The sequence below is a fragment of the Pygocentrus nattereri genome, chromosome 16, assembly GCF_015220715.1.
Source record: "Pygocentrus nattereri isolate fPygNat1 chromosome 16, fPygNat1.pri, whole genome shotgun sequence".
NCBI classification, from domain to species: domain Eukaryota; kingdom Metazoa; phylum Chordata; class Actinopteri; order Characiformes; family Serrasalmidae; genus Pygocentrus; species Pygocentrus nattereri.
This window is the reverse complement of record NC_051226.1, coordinates 39,286,999-39,294,498: the sequence shown is the minus strand read 5'-3', so window position 1 is coordinate 39,294,498 and position 7,500 is coordinate 39,286,999. Positions and strand designations below refer to the sequence as shown.

General features: G+C 47.7%; 1 protein-coding gene across 1 annotated transcript in view; it reads right to left on the bottom strand.

The window, feature by feature from the left end:
• agpat2 (1-acylglycerol-3-phosphate O-acyltransferase 2 (lysophosphatidic acid acyltransferase, beta)) overlaps window positions 1–7,500 on the bottom strand; it is a 30,712-nt gene that overhangs the window by 21,612 nt on the left and 1,600 nt on the right. The gene's annotated exons all lie outside the window — the stretch shown is intronic.

Here is a 7,500-nt window from a genome sequence, read left to right as displayed (position 1 = left end):
CTCTTTGCTGTTTTATGTTGAGAAACGTTCTTCTTGAACTGTTGCTCTATTTGATGGTGCAGTCTTTCACAGAGTGGTGACCCCTCCTCACCTTTACTTCTGAAAGACTCCGCCTCTCTGAGATGCTCTTTATACCCAGTCATGTTACTGACCTGCTGCCAATCAAACACCAGGGGTTGTTTTTTTTTTTTTTTTTTTTTACACAACTTTACCAAACTTTTGTTCCCCTGTCCCAACTTTTTTGGAACATGTTCTCGGCATCAAACTCAAAATGGGCAAATAGTTTTCAAAAAAATATTTCTCAGTTTCAACATTTGATTTGTTGTTTGTCTTTGATCCATTTTCAGTGAGATACATTGTATGAATGATCTGCACATTTTGTTTTTATACACATTTTTCACAGCATCCCAACTTGTTTGGAAATGGGGTTTCGTTTAATGAATAAACAATGAAAAACGGTTTTATTTCAACATCAAAAGCTGCGCCGAAAACAAACGACAAACAATTTGACCTCTTTACTGGTCAGGCTGTCCAGCAGAGCAGACGCTGCTTTAATATCTGCTTACCAGCCGCACAGGTACAGGCCGTACCTCTCGCTCCAGCGGCGGCAAAGAGGGTTCATGTTCTCACACCATCAAGGACCATAAAGTCAAAGGAGTGCATTTCATAAGTAGCACCACTTGTAAAGTAGGAATTCTCGAGAACCTCCAAATCTCCTCATTTCACGATTCTATCCACAGCACAACAGAGCCGAGGGAGCTCTTGGTGACACGTAAGCCGATGGGTATGGCTGTATACGTTTCTTTTATCCCAGACGTGCACGAAACTGATACCGCACTCAAATATTTACAACATAAACACGAGGCAAACGTACGAAAACAGGCACAGCTGAGAGGCTGGCGCTGGACGATGTCCGAGAACGCGTTTGTGTTTATACTTGTTAAAGTTTTTATGATAGTATAAGGAGGCAACGTTATCGTTAGCAGCGGCAACAATCAGGTAAATCATTCCAGCAACACAACAGACCTCAGGACCTGGAATAAGCCAAGCGACCAGGAAAAATGGTCATGTTGTGTAGCGCAATCGGGCTCGGCGCGTGAAATCAAGCGCCACTCCGTTTCATTACGAGGCCTAATCCATGCTGACGTTTCAGTAGGGAGCCACTACAGCGACAGCATGTAACGGCTCCTGAGCCAACAGCTGTGCTCGTAGGCGGAGTCTGAGGTGGAGCAATGAGTGCACTGCTCCCCCTACTGACCAAACTTTATAGTGCTGAAGAGTAAAATGTGAAAAACAGGACGGCCCAGTCTTTAAAGGCGGTAGGATCATGTGATTGTGCTCATTTTCCTAAAATAACATATTTGAACGCTGTATTACTGCAGCGTACGACGACAGCGGTGTTTTGCGATAGGTCTTTAAAATGGAACAGTTAGTTTGTTTACACCAGTGTGCATATAAAATAACTACATCTACGTCTGTGCTGCACAAATGATTAGCATTACTGTTATTTTCTATTTTTATATTGATCACACGTTTGGTCATTTAACCACAATCTTTTTTTTCCAGGCTGCTCAAACTCACTCTTGACACGAGTTTGATCGTACAGATATGCCAAAGATTATCGATAACAAAACTGTGGCTGAAATTTCCCGATCAGATTTGACAGCAAGCAACTGTGATAAACAAGGTCCAACACATATTTACTTCATTTATACCGTAGAAGCTCAAATTGATATAAATATTTGGTTTATTTGGACCCCTATAGATGATCTACAGATGGTTACATCATCAACAAACTTTCCTGTGATGCTCAGTCGAGTCTCAACAACATTAAGGTTAGGAGTAGGTTTAGGAGTAGGTTTAGGAGTAGGTTTAAATTTTATATAATCTTTCAGACTCAACCTCACATTGCCAGATGCTGTGTTGTCAGACATTAGTACTACCAAATATTTTAATATAAACAAACTGACTTGCAAATTATATTCAACATTTGTTTTTATTAATTTTTGATCAAATAAAAGTGGATTATCCTCTGTTTACAGTGTTACTGACAGCCTTATGTTGTGTAGCGTAGCAATGATGCTCTGAAATCCAGTTTCTGGTTCGGAGTTTTGCAATCACAGGTAATGGAACTGGCTGGGTCACAAAATCCAGGACCAGAAGCGGTCACTTATTTCAGCAAGACCATTCAAAAAGTGAGACTGGTACAATATATAGATTCATTCCACACGGAGTGATCTGCTTCAAAAGGTGCCCCGACCAAGTACTGAGTGTATATGCTGTTCATACTTTTCAGCTGGCCAACATTTACATGTTAATCATTTTAAAATATTCTAATTTTCTGAGATACTGACTTGGGTTTTCATTGTAGGCCATAATCAACAACATTAAAAGAAATAAATGCTTGAAGTAGATCACTCTGTGCGTAATGAGTGTTTATAATAGACGAGTCTCACTTTTTGAACTGAATTACTGAAATAAATGAACTTTTTGATGATATTCTGATTTATTGAGATGCACCTGTATAACCTTGACGTTACCTTGCAGTTCAGCCGATCCCCACAGCCCTGCGCTCCTCTTTCAGGTGGTAAAAGATGAAAGAAGCAGAGCGAACACGTTTACATTCATAGCATTTGGCAGACGACCTCATCCAGAGTGACTTACAATTTGACGACAGGTGGGCGAAGGTGGTGTTGGGAGTCTTGCCCAAGGACTCTTATCGGTATAGTGTGGGGTGTTTGCCCAGGTGGGGATTGAACCCCAGTCTACAGTGTAGAAGGCAGAGGTGTTACCCACTACACTGACCAACCACCAAAAACAGCCCGTTGAATGGGACGTAGACCTCTCGCCGCGGCGTCCGAGGGGCCGGACATCGTGCGGCGGCTGACTGTGTTGTAATGGGAGTGAATCTGGACACTCGTGCCTCCATTTCAGGAAATGTGTGAACACAACATTGCAGAACGTCTTATTCAGCGATTTCACAAACGTAGACATCATGAATACTATTTCAAACCACACGGGCAGATTTCACGCAACCAGCGCCAGAGATTTCGCAACTCGGAGGAAAGTCTCTCCTCAAATACGGGGAGTTCTGTAATACTTCACTTTCCCTCTAAAGGCTGGCGGTCATTTGGCAACAGTCATCAGTAGAGACCCAGACGAACCCACTGCACCCGGGGTTTCTACCCCTAATTACTGGCAGGCTGGTTGAACAATAGAGCGAAACAAGTTACGCACTCAATCAAGCACAGCCTGGTCAACCTTCATCAGCCACTTCTGCCACCACCACAAAATCACATACATCTGCTGTTGTAACTTCATTTTTGTCGTTTTTCAGTTTTTGACAGTCTGAAAACGCCTGTTGGTCTTTACATTGTGTGTAAATTTCATGATGAATGGACCAAAAGAAACGACTTGAAATGAAAATGACTTGAAAAAATTCTGGTTCCATTGACTTCCATTAAAAGTAGACTATGTTTTTTCCTTCTCCTGAAAAGTTGCTATTTTGGAAATATGAGGTTTTGTTCCAACGACAGTGATGCACAGTGTATATACAGAGTGTGTATGACAGTAATAATAATAATAATAATAATAATAATAATAATAATGTTTGGCAGTATTATCTACGTTCTTCATTTCTTAACTGTGCTGCGCTGCATCTCCACCTGTGTCCCGAATGAATCTACGACAGCAGATTTAACTGAATACGGCTCTAAATTAGGATACGAGCTGAGGGTTTTGGATCAGTCTGTACAGAAACATCACCCCAAACGTTCATGAGTCTCAGCAGCGCAAAATCATGACAGACCTCATCAGAAAACTACCAGTGCAAAAATAATAATCATAATAATAATAATAATAATAAATAATAATCACCATCATAATCATCCATTAATTGTAATCAAGGTAAAACATTCAATTAACCGTGATATTGATATATCGTCATATCGCCCAGTATTGAAGTATCGGGACACAACCCTGTTGCCCACCCCTTTAGGTAAAGGTCAAGCTGGGGTTTCAGATTTAGCAGTACCAGTCTGGCCTGGTCGGGTCTCAAAGTTGTGGGTATGGGTGGGGTTCAGACCTCAAACGATTCACAGAGACCCAGACACACCCACCCACACCCCCACCCACCCACCCACCCACACAACCAACCAACCACCCAGATACACCTACACATAGTACCATGCAGGTAAACCTGTTTTCACCACTGTTGGGTGTAAACTCTGGTCAACACCATCACCTCTCGCTCCCCGTCTCTCTCTCTCGCACGCGCGCTCCCCGTCTCTCTCTCTCGCACGCGCGCTCCCCGTCTCTCTCTCTCGCACGCACGCTCCCCGTCTCTCTCTCTCTCGCACGCGCGCTCCCCGTCTCTCTCTCTCGCACGCGCGCTCCCCGTCTCTCTCTCGCACGCGCGCTCCCCGTCTCTCTCTCTCTCTCGCACGCGCGCTCCCCGTCTCTCTCTCTCTCTCGCACGCGCGCTCCCCGTCTCTCTCTCTCGCACGCGCGCTCCCCGTCTCTCTCTCTCGCACGCGCGCTCCCCGTCTCTCTCTCTCTCGCACGCGCGCTCCCCGTCTCTCTCTCTCTCTCGCACGCGCGCTCCCCGTCTCTCTCTGTCGCACGCGCGCTCCCCGTCTCTCTCTGGTGTTTACTTTCTCCATCTACTTGGCTGACTCACTCCTTACCATCATTCTGCATTCTGATGGGGGGGCGGGGGGCGGGGGGGGGGGGGGTGTCCTGTTCCAGATAACCTCTAGGTCAAATAGAACCGTGTTGATGTAACAGGACACCACTCAGACACACAGATCAGCTGGTCAGCCTGTAAGGAGCAGTGCGTCACCTCTCGGCTACAAAAGGGCACACGACCTCCTGTCTGAGGTCACCCAGCCATGTCAGTCTGACCTTAAAGGGGCCAAACTGTCCTCACTTTACTTTACTTTCTTAACTGGATGCAAACACTGAAAGTTCTAACTCCATAGTCCACATACACAAACTAAACTGCAAGTGACACGCGCTGTTCTAGATAAACTGACCGAGTCAGAACCGCTCACAGTGGTGGTGATGGGAACCAGACGTCCCCCTCTAAAAGCTGCTCACAGTGGTGGTGATAGGAACCAGACATCCCTCTAAAAGCTCCTCACAGTGGTGGTGATGGGAACCAGACGTCCCCTCTAAAAGCTCCTCACAGTGGTGGTGATGGGAACCAGACGTCCCCTCTAAAAGCTCCTCACAGTGGTGGTGATGGGAACCAGACGTCCCTCTAAAAGCTCCTCACAGTGGTGGTGATGGGAACCAGACGTCCCCCTCTAAAAGCTCCTCACAGTGGTGGTGATGGGAACCAGACGTCCCTCTAAAAGCTCCTCACAGAAAGTTCCTACATGAGCTGGTTCTGAATTCACTGCCTGATGACTGAGACGCTGTTTTATGAGAGTTTAGAGAACTTCAACTCCATTCATGGTGGAGGGAGACATGCAGGGCGCTGTGTGGCAAAATAGTCCCCAAAGAAAACTCATTATTCCAGATTTTCCACTGTTTTCCATCATCAACATTCCATATAAGCTCAGAAGACTCGTGTAGGTTCTCTGGTGGTTCTGGATGGTAAATAAAGTGTCTATATTTGTGTTGTAGTCATGGCGACGCCTGGTTCCCATCACCACCACTGTAAAGACGTCTGAACCATTTCACACCAAACCCTCTGAATCTCTCCGATTACACGCCACACTAATTTAAAGTGACCAGGACTGGACACATCCACCATCACCCATCAAGATTCGGCTTGGACTTCTGCAGTGAAGCTCTCCAGACAGACGCACAAGGGACTTGTCTTCCGGCTTTCAGAGCAGTTTTCTTGTCACATGGCCAGCAATGAAGACGACGATGAGGATGATGAAGAGCTGCGCTCTTCTGCAGCTATTTCAGCCACGCAGCTGGACACATGTAGACTGTCCCTCGTGTCCAGCTGCAGCTTCCAACTATGAAGCCCTCACATACAATAAACAAAGGACCTCACTGTGTCCAAAAGCCAACACACAGCCTTAAATTAGGACCGGAAAACTGCCAGCTCTCCATCTCTAACGGTGAAAAAAGCCCATCGTCCATCCTATCAGCTCCACTGACCGTACAGCCTCACTCTGTGGTTCTACCGTTACAGACGGTAGTCCATCAGTTTCTCTGCACCCTGTTCTTCAGTGGTCAGGACACCCATGGACCCTCACAGAGCAGTTACTACTTGGGTGGTGGATCATTCTCAGCCCTGCAGTAACACTGATGTGTTAGTGTGTGTTGTGCTGGTGTGAGTGGATCAGACACAGCAGTGCTGCTGGAGTTTGGCGTCCTGTGACCCCGATGAAGGACTAGAGGATGACCAACATAGACATCTACGAACAGCTTTCTCTGGGGACTAGTTTGCCTCAACACCCTGCATGTATCCCTCCACCAAAGTCTCAGTAATAACTTCCAGCGGGAGCCTGTAGAGAGGAGGACGTCTGGTTCCCATCACCACCACTGTGAACAGTTCTGACTCGGTCAGCGTCTCCAGAACGGAGCGCTTCCCACCAAACCGCTCTGACTGACTTCGCTTACCTCTCACCGCTCACTGATGTAGGAAAGTTTGGGAAAGTGGTGGAATTGCCCTTCAAGGTGCCACTTCCACTTATTTAACCACCGCCAACGCACCGCTGGCCAATCTGGCGCGTCCTGCCTCTCCATACACGGCGTGGACGGCCTCCTCACCCCCGCTGTCTGTGCGTGGTCTGGGGGTGTAGGAGCCGGCTGGACCATCGACACACGGGTCGATTCTAACTGATGCGCTGGAACCCGCAATTCTATCGATTATCGATCAGCTGTCCGCGCGTCTGTGACAGTCGAGCCTCGTTCACACAGCGCTGTGTGCTTTAACGCTGACCCGCTGTGCGTCCACTTCAGCCGGGCTGAGCTCAGAGGGACACCCGGCGGTCCCGAAAGGGCCCGTTTCACTGCTGCGGGCTACAGTCCGCCCCGAGGCGGGGAATAAGGCGCCGAGTTAGCGCCAGTCCGCAAACATCACATCCATTAGCATTAGCTGCTCGCTCCTGAGGCGTTTTAAGGTGGGACGTGGTTTGAACAAAGTGAAAACAATGAAGCCCAAAAAGCTACAGAAGTGTGGCCCGGGGACCGAGGCTGAAGCTAGTTAGCTTCTTGTTCGAATTTCCCCGTTCCACCTTAAACACAGCAGCAGTCGCTATAACATGATGACGCCCGAGGCGGTAGAATGGGGCTGCTGCACCGTTTAAGGTGGAGCCGGGGAATTCGGACAAGAAGCTGGCGAGGCGGAGGACTGGGTCTAGCGTTAGCTTTAGCGTTAGCTTAGCCAGCAGAGCCAGAGCGGTTTAAGCCCTCAGCCCCAGCCAGCATCTGTCCACCGGTCCGGGGCGCGGGGAGCCGCCAGACTGCCCGCCGTGAGGCTCGGACCCCCGGGAGATTCAGGAAACCCGCTCAGCTGCGATTTCCAGAGCAGAACGT